Raw genomic sequence first — 21,619 nt, forward strand, 5'->3', positions numbered from 1 at the left:
ATGGCGGAGGAGTTCTACGCAGAGCTGTACAGAAGCTCAAACAACCAGGATGACATTGTAAAAAGCCATAATAGCCCAGAGGAATTCGACATCCTACCAGTAACGACAGGGAAAGTAATGAAAGCCATAGAAAGAGTGCAAAGAGGCAAAGCCGCCGGTGAAGATAAGGTAACAACGGACCTGCAGAAAGATGGCGGATAAATTTGGTGAAAAAAAAAAACTGGTCACCTGATATACGAAGTGTCTCTTGACGGGAATGGTACTAGAATCTTGCAATAACGCCAACATCATCCTAATAAACGAGAAATATAACGTCAAGGATTTTGAACATTACAGGCCGATCAGCTTACAGTCCATTCTCTACAAAATATTTAAGAAAACAATAGGTAATATCATTAAGGTGGCATTAGAGCTCAATCAACCAAAGGACCAAGCAGAATTTCGTACAGGCTACTCCACAATAAACCATATTCATACTATCGATCAGGTGATTGATAGTACGAACCAGGTGATATGATATGAATATTATAGTATGAATCGGGAAAAAGAGAAATGCGCGGAATACAACTAACTCCTATGCATAGCCTTCACATTACGAGAAGGCGTTTGACTCAGTAGAGACATCAGTAGTGATGCAGGCACTGCAGAATCAAGGCAACGACGAACCCTACAAAAACATACTGGAAGAAATCTACAGATGCACATAAATAAAGCGACAGAATCCCAATAAAGAGGGGCATAACAAGGGCTGTAACGTGGTGAGGCACGATCTCTTCACAGCTATTCACCTCGTGTTTACAGGAAGCTTTCAGGGCCCTAGATTGGTACAAGTTAAGGATGAGAAATAATGAAAAGTATCTTAGTAGCCTGAGATTCGCTGATGACATTGCCTTGATTATTAACTCAGGGGCCGAATTACAGCTCCTGATTACCGGATTGAACACAGAAAGCAGAAGAGTAGGTATGGAAATTAATATGCATAAATATATAGTAATCTTACTAAACTAAACTAAAGTCTCGGCAGAAAACGGCGCTTAGCGATAGGTGGAGAGACGCTGGAAGTTGGTAATGTCTAAACTTAGGACAGGCAGTAAACGCGAAGCCGAACCATGAGAGGGAAATAACTAGAAGAATAAGGATGGGGTGGGACACATTTAGCAAGCATTCTCACACTATGAATGGTAATCTACTACTAACCCTGTAGAGGAAGGTACATGACAGCTACATCTTGCTGGTACTCACCTATGAAGCAGAAACCTGGAGGCTTAAAAAAAGGCTAAATTGAGGACGACGCAGCGAGCGATGGAAGGGAAAGTGATAGGTTTAACCTTAAGAGAAAAGAAGAGAGCAGAGTGGATCAGGGAACAAACGGGGGTTAAGGATATCATAGTTGAAATCAAGAAGAAATGGGCATGTTCCGGGTACGTAGCGCGTAGGCAGGATAACCGCTGGTCATTAAGGGTAACTGAGTGGATTCCCAGACTATTCAAACGCACGAAGGGGAGACAGAAGGTTAAGTGGGTCGATGAGATTAAAACGTTCGCAAGCATAACATGACAGCAGAAAGCACAAGACCGGGTTGATCGGCGGATCATGGTGAGACCGTTGTCTTGCAGTGGGCGTAGTCAGGCTGATGATGATGATGTATACCACTTTAGTGTCATAACTGTGTTGTCTCTATAAGATTGTTGCAATGCATTTACAAATGCTTGTTGTTGATTCTTTTCGTAGTATCTCATATTTCTCACGCTATTGGCATTTTTGTTGTTTTAAACCTCTTTAGACTTAATTGTGGTGAAATGTGACCTGCTTTCGGAGTATTTAGCATTGCTTTGCTGTGACGCGCCCCGCGAATTGCACAAAGATAGCCTTGTCTCTACTGAGCCCTTTGTTTTAAGTACAATTCTAATCTCCGAACTAGGATGCTATTCTGTACAATGCAGTAGGATTCTGCCATATTGTGAAGTTCCGTAATGGTGGCGCTTTAGGCCAATCAGAGAGGCCGCGGCAACCCTCTGGACCAAGCAAAGCTGTCAAGATTGCAGATTTCAACAGCACCTCGGATAGGGCACCCATTTAGATCACCCCTCCATCTGTGTTTATTTTATGCAGTCAATGACAAACAATCACTATCAATGCGGAGACATCAGGTCGATAGCCCATTAAACACTATACCAGTTATTTTACAAATTGGAACCACTTTTTCTACTTCAGGCTTCTCTACTCCTCCACTATTGGCTGAGGACTCTTTTAGGGGCCAAGCTTTTTATGGTCGAGGCTTGTCTGTTGGCGTTGGCGTATGCGTTGGTGCTGGCGTTGTGCGCTGTTGCCACCCTCTATATCGCCTGTGCGCTACCGGATTTTTTTCTTTTCTCAATTGGATTTTTCTCCAACTTATTCTTGGGTGCTTTACCACCCGTTGTTAATTTTTACGATTGACTTTAAAGCCCCTGCACCTTCCGGTGGTATGTGTTCACCCGCATCATTTTATCTTTTTTTGTTCCAGGGGTTCAACTCTGTCATCTGCGTTGTTTTGTCATTACGTTAGCGCAACGCAGATGTGACAGACACCTGTATAGGAAGCACCTTGAGCTGGTTCCTAGAGAAGTATGACGCCCCAGCGGGCATTACATGCGTGATGCAACGCCCACTTCTAAGCTCAGTCATGGGCTGCAGTGAAGCGACTGGGCAGATTTATCCTCCCTTTGCCCCTTTCCTGTTCTCGAATGTAGGCCTTTGCTCCAAACTCCACCAGGCGTTTTCCCACAGGTGACCCGCAGCGCATGAGACATTAAACCCACGGCCAGGCATTACAGAATCTCGGAGGACCGCGCCACAGGAGGCATCCATAAGCGAGTCCGTATTCTTGCCTCCGAAACTGCTATCTTCCGCGCGAGTCCCCCGTTGTCGCAACTGACACGATTGATGACCCTGAATGGATTCATCGGGGGAGGCTGACTCGAGTAAACACGCGGAATTCGAAGCGTCCTTCCGGTACCGGGACGAATCACGCAAACTTCGTGACAGTACGTGTCAGTGTGAGCTAAAAAAAAAAAAAAACCCGGGCCTTGAAGGAAAAGTGAGAGGCTTTCGCGACACACGCTTGGGCTCAGAGGCTGCAGTATAGCGTTGCAGAACGCGGGGGCGCTCGCACCCCTCGCCGCAAGAAAGAACTGGGACAATGGAAGGAAACCAAATTCCTCTCGATGTTGGCTATGGCGCCTTCGTGATGCGCAGCTAGATAACATCGGTGCCTCGATCTTCTTCGCGGGGGCGCGATCTTGTGCAAGTGGTCAGCAGGGCCCGCGCGTTTTAGAGGCGCTCTCACGGGGAGCATCCTCGCGGGTACCGAGGAAAAAGAGCCCGATGATCGCTGTCTGACAGCGGAGTGATTTATTGGGTCCTGTGCGGAAAGCTCACATGAGGGAGAATATTTAATGGCGCCCGTTATCACGTGGTGGCAGAAGAGTATAAACGGGGCTCAGCGGTCATCATAACACAAGAGGTCCGCTTTACGAGTGGACGTTGCGTGACCCGTGGCTAGACGCTAGCCCTTGCTTACCGTGGGTGATCGCATCAAAGACGCCCTAACGGGTGACTCGGAGGAAAAGTAATATGAAAACTTGACGAACTCCAAAATTGTGCGCTTGCAGCGCACTCGTGCTTAAATGTGCGTTTTATTAACGCCGTAGCCATAGATCATCAAACGACAAGTTTGACCGTCGGCCGCGACCATCCCGCAGCATCGGAGACGAATGATGCAAAACAAAAATTATCATCACATGATGAAGCCACTTTATGACGTCATCAAGAAGTCACAGATCGTGAAAATTTGTGGAGTCGTCACGACGTCACAAATTCTGGCGTGACGCTATGTTCATGACGTAACACCGCACGACGCCGTTGCAGCGGCTTCCTTCGGGCGGCGAACGAAACCGCGGAGCGCGCGACCTCAAGAGATGAAAATGAAGACGGCGCTTTGCAGTGGCATACGTGAAGCCACTGCTCGAGTTCCCTGCTCCCTTATACATGGACTTGGAAGAAGGTTGCTTTCGCCTTTGAGTCGTTTTAGATTATTGCATCAGAGACCCTGTGGGCTTTATATACTTGCTTGTCACAAGATGGCGCTTTACCCACGAGACTATCAAAGCGAATCTCTTAGCCTTTTGTTGATCGTCATTTGTCGTGGCGTCGTACTCCTAAACGAAATATATCAGGCTGACACATATCACCATGAAAACAAGTGGGAAGCGCGCAACCAGTCAATAGGCGTGACATGACGTCATTGAGTGGCTTCATTGCTCGACGATCACGGGAACAAATGACGTCATGTTCGACGTGTTGACACTATATTATCATGTCAAACATGACTCCATCATGTGAAACATTGTAGCCCACGGGACCTGGTGGTCTACAATGTTTCATGTCGATACGGTCAATATGATGTTGATACCAGTCCTTCCGCATTTATAAAGAATAATACCCTCAGCCGTTGCAGCTGTCGTTTTCCTTGGCTTCGTTGCTTGAAAATTCACTTCCGAATAGGCGGGATGCTGTGATTTACATTGAAGACTTTGTTGAAGAGATTTCACGGCAGCAAGGATAGTTACCTCCCCCTCTTCCGAAACAAATTTCGCCCTGCGCCCCTGCTAGGCTGCCTCCACGGTACAGTGGTTAAGGTACGACTATAGATTACTGACTGGTAAGTCGTGGTTTCGATCCCGACCGTGGCTGTGGCATTTATGTGAAGGAAGAATGCTAGAGGCTCGTCTACTCTGCGACGTCAGTGCACGCTGAAGAACATCCGAGCAGTAGAAATTTCCGGTACCCTCCAATACAGGCATCTCTCATAATGATATCGTGGTTCTGGCACGTTACAGTACAGGAATAATTATTGTCCTGGTTGTTGACGGGGGAACCATACACTGCTTCTCTTAATGATGAAAAAAAAAACGTTTTCTAGAAACACAATTTCTCTTTGTTGTTGTTGTGGAGTGAAGATATAAGTATGTATGCCCAGTGGCATTTTCCTACTTCCTTCTATTTTTACGTGTTTTGTTGATAGATACATGACCAAACAGTTTAGAAAGCCGAGGATGTCTCTCTAGGGCCCAAGAGCTCCTGGCCGTCACTATAGGAGAGGCAACTGACTGCTTATACCTTTGCACACTCACAATATGAAGTTGTTCCTAATTCTGCACTGGCGTTCTATGGGTGTGGAGTATACAATACATCCCATTTATTGTTACCCCTTGTAGCAATATCTACAAAGTAGCAGCAATATTTGTGCTAATTACATCAGCACACTTTTCTTCAACGTAGTAATCTTTCCTTATAGAAACTGCCCTTAATTCAGCCACTTTAACTAGAAAAAAGACACGCTCCAACTGTTACAAGTTTAAATATAACTGAAGACATGTATTGCATGAATATTCACGTACATTTAGGCGAATATATGGTTCGTCATCAAGGGTGTAGTCAAGGACGTATGCAGGAAGATCTAACTCCCCTTTATGAACGTGGGAGCGTATGTATATATATATATATATATATATATATATATATATATATATATATATATATATATATATATATATATATATATATATATATATATATATATATATATACAAAACTCAAATATCGAAAAAAGGGGTTGTTGAGCCGCCAGAAACAGCCCCCTCGCTACGCCGCTTAGTGTACTATTTTCATTTACCAAGTCTAATACGTCGTGGTTAAGACAGCGCCAAGCCAACGTGGAAACAATGTTCTTTAATAAGTTACCATCGACAGAAACCTAACGAACCACTGAATTTGTCATAACAATAAAGGAAAAAAAGCAATATAAATGCAATATTACTCGGGTAAAAAGTAATGTTGTAGTGGCTGTTGACTGTCAACATTGCACTCGTAGAGGCACCGCTGTAATTGTGGGTGCTTCCCGGAAGTAGCAGCTATAGTATATTTATGCATTAACCGGAGGGATCTCGTCGGCTATCCACCGTCTATTCGAATCGCTTCTTCCTCGGTGACCACTCGCTGGCCTCCGGCATCTCGTGCAGCTCAGAAACACGACGACCTTCTCTTCCACGGGGCAAAGGGATGCTCCGTCAAGCGTTGGCATCCGCGCACGATTTAGCGATCGGGGCGGACAGAACAAGGCGAAGAAAAGGGGCTGGCCTCAGGCTGTTCGCGGCGAAACGTGTTGAACGTGCAACACGGCTTGTCTAAGACGACGTGCTTCTCCGGCATTGTATAGACCAGAAGCTAGCGGTCTCTTCACACAGGGGCGTGAACGAATCGTACGTGTCTGCGGTGGTTATGTTTTTAGTAGCAACAACATGGAGAAAAAAAAAAGTGCTTGTTAGAGGCGAACGCGTCTATTGAGCGCTGCCGTATAGCAAAGCACATTAGGCCGTTCCTCCAGAAGCGACCGCGGTGAAGTCGTTCGAGGTCGCTGCGGTTGCGACACCACTCGTCATCACTTTCTGTCAGAGTTCCGCTATTCGCACTTGAAGTGCATCTAGAGCGATGCACTTCATCGTATCTTTGTCTCTCTCTTTTTGTTCTCTCTCATCTCCTTGAGGATATAAGAGCAGCAAGTGCTCGCCAAAGAGAGAGTGAAAAGGGAAGGGTTAAATGATCAGGTAATCCGAAATCCGTGAGACGCCCACAACGGAGCGATCCCATTGTGGCGAGCTTTCGATGCCCGCGTAGAGCAGACGCGCGCTGACTGCGCGGAAAAGCGACAGTGGTTCGCGGAGAAGTGGCGCTCCCGAGTCACAAGGCATCGCCCCACACTCCGCGTACCAGTCGGCCGTGCCGGACGCCTTTGTTCGAGTCCGGTCGGTCTTACACACGAGGAAGGGTCCAGGGTCGCGCCCTTCGGCCCAGTGCAGATAAGAGCGCCGCACCGCGACCCGGAGTGAGCGACTACGTAACGCTGGTACCCACGCGTGGGAAGGAAAAAGCCGGGGCAAACTGTGTCAGCCGGGGCGCCGGTCAATCGCTCTTTCTCGAATCCCTCGTGGGAGGGGAGTTTTTCGTTCGAGAGCTCCTCGCGCGGTGGCGCCTCGGCTGCACGCGCGACGGGTGCCCCCGCGATTTTGATCTTCGTCATCTCTTGTTTACATCTGCCTTTGGTCAAAGGGGGGCTTGCTTAAACGGCACGGTGGGAGGCCCGGCCGCACCGCATGCAGCGAGATCGAGCATGCGCTCACGAACCTTGTCGCGCGAAAGCATGTTACGTCATCGGCAAAGCGTGCGTACCCATGCGTATATTAACGCTGAAAAAGAAAAAAAAAAAAGGTTGAGGCATCGCCGATGGCAATGACTCGAAGATTGTTCAAAGGTGCGCTTCTGGGAGCCAGATAGTTCGTCTGTACCTTTAAGGACGCATTGTCTTAAAGCACTACCATTTGCACGAAGTTCTCTAAGGCAATAGCGATAAAAAATAAATAGAGATAAACAATGACAGTTTTGCAATACATCCCCCGAGCAGCCTAGAGCCGGTGCAACCATTTGAATGAGAGTAAACGCATTTGTGTGAACATTAATGGCTCTTCGCGGGTATATGTTTGAAGGGCGGTGTCATCATTGAACAATCGCTTATTGTTTAGAAAAAAAAAGTATTTCCCTCTCTTTTTCTCTCTTTCTCGGTACAGATGCTGCAATCGCAGTGAAATACAATTTAGGGCTCCATTGACGAAAAGAGGGAGTGTAAACGTATGTTGTTTTCATACTAAAAATAAAAAAGTAGGAGCAAGCCAGAGTCACTTTCCTGTTTTGTACGTAACTATTTTCGACAAGACCGGCGAAGCAGGCATCCTGCTAAGACAAACGTAAACATTTTAATTCTTTGAGGGAAGTATATACAAGACTTACAGTGTACAATAACTATATAGAACAAATAGAGGAGCCATTAAATTAACGGAAAGTGGGCGACCATGCAGCGCGGTCACCCACTTTCCAGTGGCGGCACAGAATTTCGAACGTTAGCCGATCCCACCCCTCGGAACTAAGACTGAATTGTCTGATCAGAAAGTCGTTTGAATTTAGCGGATGCTACTCACAACTTTAACTTCAAAGCGTCAAAGAAGTTGTTTCGCGGAAATTCTGGTCTCGGTGTCATCGTCTTTGTTTGTGAGCGAACATTCGGCGTTGCTCATGAGCGAAAATTTGAGGCACTTGCAAATAAACAACCGATAATAAAAACCTTCGGACTGAGTGAGAATCGAACCTATAGGCATTCTGGCACCTCCCATAGTCATATCACAGTTTCGGAACGTTCCAATATATAAATGATTATAAACCTACGCCTTCTGCGCTGCAAACAAGTGTACTACCACGGAGCCGCATCAGGGCTGTAAACTGCTTTGTAAGAAACGCCATATATAAGGACGCCTTGCAGTGAGAGGAGCCTTATTGACGCGTGTAATATTGCACGGCAATATTGGAAAATTACATCAGGCGTCAAAACAAGTGAATTAAGGAACCCCTCAAAACTGAAAACGTTCCATTTTATCATTTCATGTATGTATGTATGTATGTATGTATGTATGTATGTATGTATGTATGTATGTATGTATGTATGTATGTATGTATGTATGTATGTATGTATGTATGTATGTATGTATGTATGTATGTATGTATGTATGTATGTATGTATGTATGTATGTATGTATGTATGTATGTATGTATGTGCGTGCGCACGTACGCATACCTTAGAAAGATCAACACCCCTCAATACATATTTTTGGCTATGCTACTGGTCAAGGACAATTTCCTTTTGTCATCCGCCTTTACGATTTCTTCCCGGAATCCTCGAAGCCACAAAGAGATGTAGTAACTTGAAGGGAGGAGGTGGTAACACAGGTGTTTTTTTCGTGTCCTATAACAGCTCGTTTACTAATGCAGTTCCACTAGTTTGTATACTGTCCGTTTAATAAAACAAACTTGAGATTTCCATCGAGTTTGAAATAACTACCTCGCTTGAGACTTGAGCCAACGCTGAGAGGGCCTGCAAAAGACGGCAATCCTGAAGAGATGGCCCTTCAGACCGCATGCCTCCTAGGCAAAACTTCGGCCTTCACTCCTCATCCCTTACATCGTGCTCCATCCGGTGTGAACCATTTTTTTTTGGGAATGATGCCAGGTTCATTGGACGCGATGCCCCTGAAAACGTGCGCGACAACTTAATAAGCGGTTTGATTAGAGGACAGACGTGATGGTGCACCGGAGCAATTGTCTCAGCGATGATCATTCAAGCGACCTCGCCGCCCTCTAATGGACGTCCAGAGACGTATGACTGCCCGAAGATGCTACGCAGATAAGGCTGAGTTGGCGTCACAACTAATGAATTCGGCACAGCCACTCACTTTAGCGCAATTTTCGACGCGTCTGAACAATAGATGCAATGTATAATTGGTGGAGTAACGAGACCGAAATGAGTAGGAGGAGGCAGGGCGAGCTCACTTATCATTGTTTATTAATAAATGTATATACTGAGAAGTTGGTGCCAATGCTCCAATCATCTGCCTACCAGGCATAATGTATGGAGATGTTCATCCTACAGAGCAGAAACGAACTCATAAACAATTTTTAGTCCGTGAAAGAGGTGTTTCCGTGGGCAGGTGGGGAGAGTGCAACGAGACAAAAAAATTAGGGAACCCTAATGCTTCGCCTTTAGGAGTTGAACGCGATAGGAACATCCTGTTCCTATGCGTACTTCAAGCACTTGGTGCGTGAAATTTTTTCGAATATGCTATGCGCCCACTACGTGGCCTTGAGGGATTAGGCGCAGTAGTGTGTGTGCCTTTTATGGTGGGGTACTGGCTTTCAACCACAGCACTATGATTATTACATATTCTGACGTCCGTTGCAGATGGACGCTAGTACCACGCATTATTACTGCCATATTTTACGTTGCATTGTGAAGCATGCATACAGGGCGCGCGTGTTTGTGAAGGATGAAAGCTACTTTCACTGCATTTCCAAGCAGAGGAAATTATTCTTATTACTTTACAATCAAAGGAGTGTCGTGTGTAGAATATCCACTTGCAACGCAAACGACGCATGTTCGACCCCCACATGAACCCGAAAAACCCTTGTTCGGTCCGCACTCTGCACCAGAAATTTTCATGCTTTAATTTTATTTGGATCGTTCTCAATTTTTCGGTCACGCATAACATGATGTTTTTTGCCTTATAACCAACAACGCCGACGTCGGAACTTATGCGAAACGAACTCGTTAGCGCTATCACATTAATAATCGACGCATTTTTACTGCAATAATTTTGAAAATGAAAGTTAACAATGAAGTAATTTTTCAGCAACCCTCATGTGAGTATACGCATGTTTTGACTGCGAAATAAGTATTTTCCGCCTAATAATTCTAGTGGTCTCTATGTTGGCAGAACTGCAGTTTGACCTTTGAGTTTCATACACTCGTACGGTACTTCGTAACAACTGCGGATGCACCAACACTTTGCAAACCTCTTCATTGTTTAGAAACAAAACAACATGAGGGATCTGATACGGATTGATGATAAGAGATGTTCCGTTGCATGCTTGGACACAACAACTATGAACAACACGAACACCGGGACAGGCCTCTATCATCAGGGGCATGTCTACATTTCTGTGGCTGTATACAACACTGCACAAGCCACAAATTTTGACGTGCATTTACATTCTCGGCAATGTTAAGATAGATTAAACAATGAGGTCCTGGTTAATGGCCTCGTATCTCTCAATAATCTCTCATTAACACAGTGACCCGTCTGTCCTGCGTAGAATTCAGCGCAGCTAAAAGGCACTTTTTGTATTACACCTACATTACAATCAGTAAACTTTTTAGTGTGGCTCACGAAACTACCGTAAAACCCCTTTTCGTATAAAACTAGCTGATTCGTTTTTCGCACAGAGGCGGATATCTTAATTGACTTATGAGAAGCTGCAGAAACAACACTGACGCCATATCTACCTACTGCCCGTTCGTGTTGTTCAAAGTTCTCCTCTAGTATTTGTTGCTTCGTGGAAGAATGGCAAACATTCTTCATCTCTAGCGTCGCTAGACTGTAGTGTTGACCAGACGTCATTCACGATAAACTTTGCCTTCGCGTTGCTGCAGTGAACTTACAGAGCACCTAGCCTGTCACCAAGTGTCAATGCTTAGTGCAGAAGGATTGCTTAGCGAAAAGTAAAAAGAAAAAAGAACGCGAACAGAATAGAAAGACAACGTGTATTCGTGTTCCGTTCGTCCGAGCGTTGCGTGCATTACAACAGCCAAAACATGGACATTGCGCATCGCCTGCGCAACCGAGACCCGCAACGTCGGCGCCGTATTGCGGCACTCGTGAGATCACGACCGCGACTCGTGCAGGTCGGAAAAAATGGCAAGCAGCCGCAATGACGTACTACAACAGCAGGCAGCTCCTGCGGGGAATCGTGCCTCTGCATTTGCACGCAATGTAAACACAGAGGGCGAGAACACGGCACCCCGGAATGTGACGACAAGCAAGCGAACGCCGACCGACGCTTGTGAGGGATGGAGGCGAAGACAATGAAGGCCGGAACTTTAAGAAAAAAAAAAGATGCAAAAAAGAGAGAACCACGGGCACTAACTTTCCCTGCCGCATACACTGCTGCCGTAAGCTCGCGGAGGTTGCCAACCTTGTTTGAGAGTGTGAGTCATATACGGACGTACGGAACTTCGATGAACAAACCCAATACACACCCAGTCATTTATGACGGTTGCCTTCCCCTTAGCTCTGTCCTGTCCATCAGGCAACATGGCAAGGGGGCTGTTTACCGGCTGCAAACGAAGCCTCAGTGAGTTCAGCAACGACTCCCTTGCGCGGAACTCACAGCAGCTGCCCGTGGTCAAATTTCCGTAGCATTTACCATCTACGACGGCTCAATGGCTGCGATGTAACTGCTTGAGAGTAAGAGACTGCGGATTGGATTGTTAGCAGAGGTGGATGCATTCCGTCGATGGTAGGATGGAACAGCACTCATGTATCGTAACTAGGCTGCACGTTAAGGGGCCACAAAAGTGGGTCATTAAATTATTCTAGAAAAATTATTCCTTATATAGCAAATAGTTTCGCCATGATAGGTTAATTAGTAGTCGATGAAACGAAGGTAGAAGTTTCATGTTCGAATGTCGTGCCCAAGGCTTCAGAACTTGATTGTGAGCATGACGTCTTGAACTTCGAAGCCTCTTTACGTACACATTACTTCAAAGAAGATTTCTGAAGCTTCCTAGGTGGATATTTAGGGTGCCCCTGAATGCACTGTCGACAACTTTCACCAATGAACAGTTACGTATGACCTCGCAGACGCCTTCGAAACCTATCATGTAACGGTGAGCTGGTTTACCAACTTCAAATTGGCGTGGCGACCTGTATTTTATTTCAGCGTGTTTTCTCGTTTGCCAAGAGAGAAATAAATAAAAGGAAGAGACAGGGAGGTTAACCTAGAAGAAATGATTTGCTACCCTGTACAGGGGTGCAGAAACAAGGATCGGAAAGAGAATAGAGAGATAAAATAAATTAGGAGAAAAAATACACATGCACACACATGCCGGGCGCTCCGATCACATCTGTTTGGAGAGGCCGGTTCAACGCAAGAAGCGCAGGAGTGCCTTCACAGCCTTCTTCTGCGGCATAAAGTCCTGTCGGTAGCGCAAGATTCATTACTCCGAAACAGTCTGGTTGTCCAGTTCGTCTAGTGCATTGCAGAGTGACTGTTTCTGCAAGCAGCACTGTGGGCATTCGTACAGAATATGCCAAGTTGTTTCGTCATTGCCGCAATGGTCACATGCAGCAGTGTCAACCATTCCTATGCGGAACGCGTACGCATTGGTCTTGTCGTTTCAAGAGGGCTGCCTTCAGCAATGAAAATTGTAAACTACGAACACGAAAAAATCGCTTTTATTTTAGTGTCCCTTTAAGCTAGTGTCGTTTGCGAAATATCACGCGTAGCTCTTTATTGACGGTGCCTCTTGTAACCCACAGTGAAGCCCATGGCAAGCTGTAGCATGGCTGCAAGATACTACGACGGCGGTAACGCAGGCAGTAAGTTTGCCAAGAATGAAGATCTGGGCCAATGCGCACAATTATGTCTTTAATTCTAGAAGGCACGGTGTGTAAACGCAGACAGGAGAAAGAAAATCACTACACCACAAGGCACCAAGTAACAAATGAAGAGGCGTACAACGGCGCAGCAGAAAGAAGTCGCTAAAATGTACATCTGTATGCATGCCAAACACTTTTACATTATGAGGAATTTTTTTATACAGCAGGGCACCACTCATTTCATGGCTGATATCCCGTAAATCAATCAATCAATTAATCAATGAATAAATCAATCAATCATGCAGTAGGTGGACTTATCAATCCTGCACGTGTGGTGGCCTACGTGGAAGATAACAGTTGAGGCATTCAATTACATCCTAATGCAAGTTAATCGACGTTTGGCTGACGCATGCGCTACCGCTATTGTCGATATGCCTCGGTGGTCGGAAACGTTCCTTCATTTTTCTATCGGTACAAAACTCTGTATTCACCGGCACTCACAGATAAGTGTTTATACCTTCTTTGCTTTCCGCCGTTGTGTGTCTCTTCAGTTGTTAGTCGGCGTCTAGTGGTGTCATGACCTATATCTTGTGTTTGTGTTTGCTTGCCCTGCCTTTAAGAATGAACACTTGCCAACTACTGCTATTCGATTTCATTTAATGTGTACAGTGTCATAACGCCCAGACCTTCAATACAATGTGCTGCAGATGTCTTAACGCTATGATTGCTCATTGTGTGGCGCTTCTCCGAGTGACACCAGATGGGAGGTCTATCGCTATTCCTTTTGCACAATAGGCTTCGCTGACAACTTGAGCCCTGCACTGTAGTAACAAAAAATAAAGTGCAACGCTCATCTGCATGCGAACACGTGAACATGATTAGTTGCGCTTATTTGCGTACCGGGAACGGCAAGGAATTTTCAGCGGGCCAACTATATAACCAGCTCGATCAATGCCTAAGTGGCAGGCTATTGTTTCTGAAAGTTCGCACGAGTAGTAGCGATACGTAAAGGCAGTGGGCCAAGGCGACGTAGGGCCAAGGCTGGCAAGCCATTTGTAACGCAAATTTGTCGAGTCTTCTTCAGGCTGGTTCTTCATCATTAGGATTCTATCTGTCCAGGCCACAGTTAGCTTGCAGACGAGCGAAAAACCGATTGCTGCAGAACCGTTCGACTGCTTACTGCTCCTCGATTGCGATGTAAACAGAGTACGGATGAAATGAAGCGATATATTGCAATTCAAGTCATGCAAGCGCGAAACGAAACGTCATAAAATCATTAGCTTGTTACAAGAAAAATATCCTTACTTATTTCTTCCCTGTCGTACTGGCGTTATTATCAATACAGGTCTCGCTTATCGGGACACAAGGGAACACTATAAAATGTAATGATGCTAATTATTCCAACATAATTTGTGTAATTTTAAGGCAGAGTCTTAAGGGGAGCAAACTAAAATCATAGTTTCAGCTTTTAGCACAAGCCTAATTTCAAAACGGTTACGTGGAAGTTTTAAGGTATCGGGCACGTAAGAAGCCTTCTGACTCGCTGTGGTATGGACAGTTTTGTCAAATCTCGTTTATGAAGCCCGTAGCTGTTGCTGAGTGGCGTACTTTAATTGAGAACCCAGGGTTGCTTAACGTGTATTGCGGATATGCGAACGAGATCACCATATAACTTATGTGAACGTGGACACTACTGCCAGGCATCGAACCCGGGACGGTGCCCTTAGTTAGCAAGTATACCCGTAATAGCTCCGCCTTTGTGGCCGGTTATAATAAATAAGAGTGATAGTAGTCAGTAAGCCAAAGGCAGTGGCTTTCCCCGGGGATAAACAATCACTTGGGTCTTAGTATAATTCTAATCTCATCAACAATCGTTTATATATTTGGCAGCGAAATCATTCCAGCAACTTCTACGTGACAGCGAAAAAAACAACAGACGTTATATGACTGAGTAAATTGAGCTCAACGAGTATTGCTACAAATAACACTCATATTAAAAAGAGTGCCGTGTTTCATGGGACGTTTAATGCTCAATAATAAATATATCTTTTAAACATTAATTGGGGTATAGCCTATTAGAACACACCAAGAGAATCTCAAAAAAAAAAAAAAACGTTACTTTAAAGGAAATGCAGTTTTGAATCTGAATTTAAATTTTGTTTCGCCATTACGTTAACAGATGGCGGCCGACAAGTCACCAATGAAAGCTATCTTTATATCTTGACAACGCCGTGGACATCTAGCAGCTACGACACTTCACGGTATCACAGCCGCGTAAAAGCAGGCAGAAAGGCAAAATATTCACATTTCACTGCATCGCAGTACAGAGTTAAAGAACACAATTCGATGAAACACTTTAAATAGAAGTACGTGATCTGCTTCGAGGATATGAAAATAAAGATACATAAAAAGTCACGCAGCGTTTCACAGTGACATGGTACGAAGTATAGCATAACGGACCAAAATAGGGCAACGACAGAAATTCCATACGTAGCTTAACAATTTTATTATAAACTGAATCATTTAAGTGGAAATGTTGGGCATCTCGGTAAATAAGATTTTTCTTAATCATAATCATTTTCTAAGTAGCACTTAAAATATATTTGTTTGTTCATGATTGCTACATACTGTATATGTTCCTAGCGCAAAAAAAATGTGTAAAAAGAGAGGTGGCAGGACACAGCATTTGTCATTCCAAGGAAAGGTGTTTTGTATGATTGTACAGAACGGACGTCCCTCCTCACTGCCCGTCAGTTAAAGAGAGTATGAGGAACGGTGACAGGGAACGACTCGCTGAATGCGGTGCTAGAGCTTTAAACGATTGACGAGAACTCAAAATGTGCTATACACTTTGATAAAATCTTGCGGAAAATCTATCTCGTCCTCTCACTGAAGCTGAGTTTGAACAACTGTTTGAAGTGAATCACAGTGTCGAACGGTGTTTACAAATATGGGAAATTTGCAACAATGTCCACGCAGGGTGTTTTAACCATGTTGTGACTGAATTCAACCGGTTGGGTGTCGGTTCTGAGGCCACGATAAAACCATTATGTTGCTGTACCTTCAACACATCCAGTCAAGTAGACAACTCGGGTCACCGAGCACAAATCCGAATAAGCAGCATGCTGCTTGTTGTTGCTTGACCTGTAGCAGGCAATGAACTTGGTTCATTAGACAAGTGACTAGATTTTAGGAGCTGACTCACCAGACTCTTAATCCGGGGTGAAGTCCCGCGCCATGACCTTAGTTCCAGAGGTGACCATCAGTGCCGTAGCTGTTACTATGATTTAGATAATGCTCACTAAATGGCCCGCCCATATAAAGCACTCACTTTTGACGCGCTTCTTTCCTCTTCGCCTGGAGGCGGACGCGCGGGTGCTCGGACGGATGGACGGATGCATGAACGCACGGATGGACGGATGCATGGACGCACGGATGGACGTACGTACAGATAGATGGTCATACGTATGGATGGAGGATGCTATGTGAAGTGATGCCAAGTGACATTAAGGAATGCGGTATTAGGATCACGTACACAGTGCATCAAAATGTAATTAAATATATGTGTAATGGGTATCTATGCAACAACTGGGGCACGTCTTTATATGACGGTACCACAATTCGTACGAAGGATTCATCGGTTTTTCGACCTTCTCCAAGCTAGCTCCTCAATCATTATGGACTCGGTGGATATGCCGTGATTTTTTAAACACGTATCTTTGCTGCTCCACGTTCCGTTTCTCTGTTTCTCAAGCTGTACCACACAACACAATATTTGTTTAACTGAGTACACTGCGGAGCAGAGCCCACGATAGATATCACGGCCTGTGGGAACTTGATAGTGGTTTTGATGATAGCAAGTACTGATACTTTTGTAACCCATAAGGCCACATGACTAAGCGTCGTTGGGAGAGGGGAAAAAGGTTGTGAGTGAAGATAGAAAAACGGAGAGGTAGCGTTCTCGAAAAATGAGCAACCACCACCACACCTAGCGCCAGGCTGGGTATACTTTCTCAGCCCGTTATAGAAAAACCGATGGGTGCCCGGCGGCTCTGGTAATCGAACTCTATACGTACCGCATTGAAGGCGTACGTCCTAACCACCTCAACACTCCTGCGGTCACCTATGAACGTCCCTACAAGCCAGAATATCACCCCGCTAACTTTCCTTTCGGGAGACCACTTACCGACTAGCCGCAGGAGAAGCGACATTTGATCCAGTGGGTGCGCGCAGGGGCGTGAACCATTCAATGGAGCCGCGAAACACGAGAGATCCACAATACGACTAATATGCTGCGCCATGTTAAAAAAAAAAAACAAATGCTACTCTCTCTCTCTCTCTCTGGGCACTGCGTGCGCGAAATTGAGTTAGTGCGACTCACTATACCTGTGCGGAGAAAATTAGCGTGGACAGAACTTCAGGAAAAATAGCCAGTTGGGCAGTTTGGTACTGATCCATAAGTGTACTGCGCAAAAAAAACAAACGCAAACACAAAGAACAGAAAAAAGGACAGACAAGTGCAGGACAGACAAACTGCGCTTGTCTGTCCTTTTTTTTCTTTGTGTTTCCGTCTGTTTTTTGCGCAGTACACTTGTGGATGCGGACAGAACGAAACGTGTCGACAACGGAGCACACGAAGACGGCCTGGTCTTCGTTTGATCCTATACCCCACGCATGCATATACGTTTGTTCATACTCACTTCCCCCTTATCAGGCGTGCAAGAACAACTGTCCCAGTAGTTTGTCTTCCTCATCTGCACATCCCTGTTCAGTTATTCAAAATGTGTGTTCGACTTTTAAACAAGGGCTATATAAAGTCCGCAGTGTCTTCAGACAAGTGATTTTCTTTCTGTTTATTCCACACACACACCTCTTATCAACATTTTGCCCTCGATTCAAATCTCACGTATACTTCGCCTTCGCGACGCAGACGACGAAGGTGACAGTATTATGCTGTGCAAGTGGTCCGCTACGGCTGTACTTTGCCAGCTCTGTATATAACGGTTTTCATAATCTTCATTCCACTGCATGTTAAGATGGAACTGCGTGTTCATTTTGCGCCGTGTAGAGTAACAAATTTCCGGCTGAAATGCATCATTTTGTACGCTCACTTTCTCCTATGCAAGGTAGAAAACTGCAAATTTATCATGATGGTTCAGCGAACTGGGAGCGCGGGGGTAAACACAGACACAAAGCAAAGAGGAGGCACACAGCACGAGGGCTCACGGCTTGTGTGCCTCCTCTTTGCTTTGTGTCTGTGTTTACCCCCACGCTCTGAGTTCGCTGAACCATCATGAATTACCAACTAGCCCACCTATCCATCCTATTGCCTTGCATATTTAACATTTAATCGCCACCTATAACGTAATCGCCTTTGATAACACATCGCAGCTTCCATGTTGGTGTACAAGCTAGGTTGAAGCCTGTGATAACACGTTAACGTTATCGGAACATAGCATGCAGGTTTTTTTCGTCATTAAAGCAAAGAGGTGGCGTCATTCACGCACATTGTGGTAGCGTATTTATTTATCACTCTGAATCGGGTCAACCATCACGAGTTAGGGCTGTCTTGACGTCATCAAAGCCGCCATGTTGGGGCGTCTGTGCATTATCAGTTTTTATGAAAGGGAACGCGCGAGCGCGTGGGCTGCACGCTCTACAGCGGCTGCCTACAGCACGATCAGCCGATAGATAAAGAAAGCGCGTCCGCTTTTGGTGGCATCGCCTGTTGAAGGAGCACAATTTACAGCGCTCGTCCAACGATCATGACTTGTTTCGTTTGCTAACAAATGACGCGAAAATCGATTGCGCTATCTTTATCTGTCGGTTGATGAGGCAGCCCCGACAGAGCACAGGTCACGCACTTGCGTGTTCTGTTTCATAGAAATTTACACTGTAGATTACTAATGTGCGTCCATGACGCCCCGTGCAAGTGACCGATGCGTAATTTGAAGCTCACCATTTTGCCTACAACCGCCACTTAGCAGCTAGGGAAACTCGAAAGAACTTTGCAGCGGAAGAATAACACTAGCTGTTCGCTGCTATTCTGGTGGGCTGAGCTTGGCGTTCACGGCAGTTGGATCTACCGGCGTCGCAGAGAGAATACTTGCCCTTCGTGGGTGACCTTACACATGGCGGGAGGAGCGAATGCGTTCGAAGGCTCGGGTGTTTTTTTGTTTTTTTTTTATAAGTGGGCGCGCCGCGTGGAGAACGGCGCCAGTTAAAACGAGGAAAGAGAAGGGCACGTCTTGCGCACGCGTTCGCTCACGGCTCACGACAACAAAGACGCGCCGTTAAACGTCGCATACATGAATATTGACGAAGAGGAGCGAATCCCAGCACCAAAGGTGCGGCTCTTCGTTCTCCGTGACCGTGTGCCCCAACAGACGGAGTGTGCGTGCCTCGCATTGTTTTCTTTGTTTTAAATGAGAAGGATTTCTTTACGAACTTCAGCGACTTTGAGCGGATGTCTGTCTATCTATCTATCTATCTATCTATCTATCTATCTATCTATCTATCTATCTATCTATCTATCTATCTATCTATCTATCTATCTATCTATCTATCTATCTATCTATCTATCTATCTATCTATCTATCTATCTATCTATCTATCTATCTATCTATCTATCTATCTATCTATCCGCCTACGACATTTAGCTCTTCTGGCCGTTTCGACAATGGCATTGATACCAAACTTGGTATGGCATAACATGACTGTAAGAAGAAAAAATTTGACTACTCATAACATCAAAATCATGACATGTCGGTCAAGAGTGTCATGATTTACATTTCGTGGTCCTGTAGCTCTTGCGGTGGTTTTGTTCACATGGGTTGCTGCAAAACTGGTATGGTATGACATGATTGCATGGCGAACACAAGCGAAAGACCCTAACATGAAAATTATGGCATGCGTGTCATGTAACAACATCGCTACATGCCACACTCATGATGCGCTCACAGCCGTTTCGCTGGCGTCACATGTACCAAATTTGGTATTACGGTAAGTGAATGGATGATGAATGTATGTGACTGGTGCAAACTTGATAATCATGATGTGTGTCATGTAACAACATGACTACATGCCACGCTCATGCACTGGTGGCCGTTTCGCTAGTTTTACTTATACGAAATTTGGTATTATGGGATGTGAATAGATGACGAAGGTATCATACTGGTGCAAACATTATAAGCATGAAGTGCGTGTCATGTAACAACATGACTACATGCTGCGCTTATGATGCGCTCGTGGCCGTTTCGATAGCTTGCATGTACCATACTCGGTATTACGCGACGCAAACAGACGACATAGGTAAATTACACATACAAACATGATAATCACGACATGCGTGCCATGTAACATGAATACATGCCACACTCATGATGCGCTCGCAGCCATTTCGCTAGCTTTACATATGCCAAATTGGGTATTACGTGACGTCAATGGATGACGAAGGTATGTGACTGGTACAAACACGATGATCATGAGATGCGTTTCATGTGGGGAAATAACTACATGCCAAAGTAAAGGCACCAATACATTCCGACATGACGAAGTGCGCGTGCTTGCCTGCGTTCATTTCGTCGCGTCACGCCGGCGTTGCAACGTTAGGCACCGTTCCTACCATATACTCGCAGGCGCGCGCCGCGCTGCGTTGCTTTGACGCGTTGCTTTGACGTTGCGCGTTTCAGCGCGTCCGAAGTCCCTTCGTCATCAAAAAGAGGGAGACGCAGTGTTGTCTGGGTAACGCATCGGCGTGAAATGCAGCATGTCGCATTTCGCACCGGTTGCCGTCGGGCCGCGCCGATGGACGCTGGTCGCACCGGTTGCGCCTGGCGTCATAGTATAGAGTGCTCGCGTTTTGCTAACGTAGCGTCGCTGTGCCCAGCGTGCGCACGCTTCAACGCTACATTGAAGTATATTGGGCCCTTCATGACGCGCTCGCGGCAGTTTTGCTAGCTTTACATACACCAAATTTGGTGTTACGTGACATCAGTGTATGACGAAATATATGACTGGTGCGAACATGATAATCCTGACACGCGTGTCATGTAAGAACATGACCACATACCACGTTCATAGCGTGCTCGCGGCCGCTTCGCTAGCTCCACGTATACTAAACTTGGTTTCAAGAGACAAGGTAAACGAAACATCAAAACATGATAATCCTGACATGGAAGTCATGTACGGCATCATTTACCTCCACCTCGAAACGTTGTGGTGATATTAAAGTGACATCTCAAACTTCAACGCCCATCACGAGCTTTGGGGGAGCACTAGGATGAATGCCAGGGGCCGGAACATTGTTACATTCGCTTCCGATTACGACCTTTCCATCATGAACGACGGTACCCCCCCCCCCCCCCCATATCTGCGGGGTCTCACGTATGGCAGTTGCCTTGACCTGACATTGGTGTCACGGTGTTCTCTCACAAAGTTAAATGGTTTTGCGATATTGAAACTCATGGGAGTGATCACATACCCACCTACGTGACGATCGATGGTATCATAAAAAATTTCTCTTCCGGTGTTGTAATTGG

This window comes from Rhipicephalus microplus, chromosome 4 (genome assembly GCF_043290135.1).
Source record: "Rhipicephalus microplus isolate Deutch F79 chromosome 4, USDA_Rmic, whole genome shotgun sequence".
Lineage (NCBI taxonomy): Eukaryota > Metazoa > Arthropoda > Arachnida > Ixodida > Ixodidae > Rhipicephalus > Rhipicephalus microplus.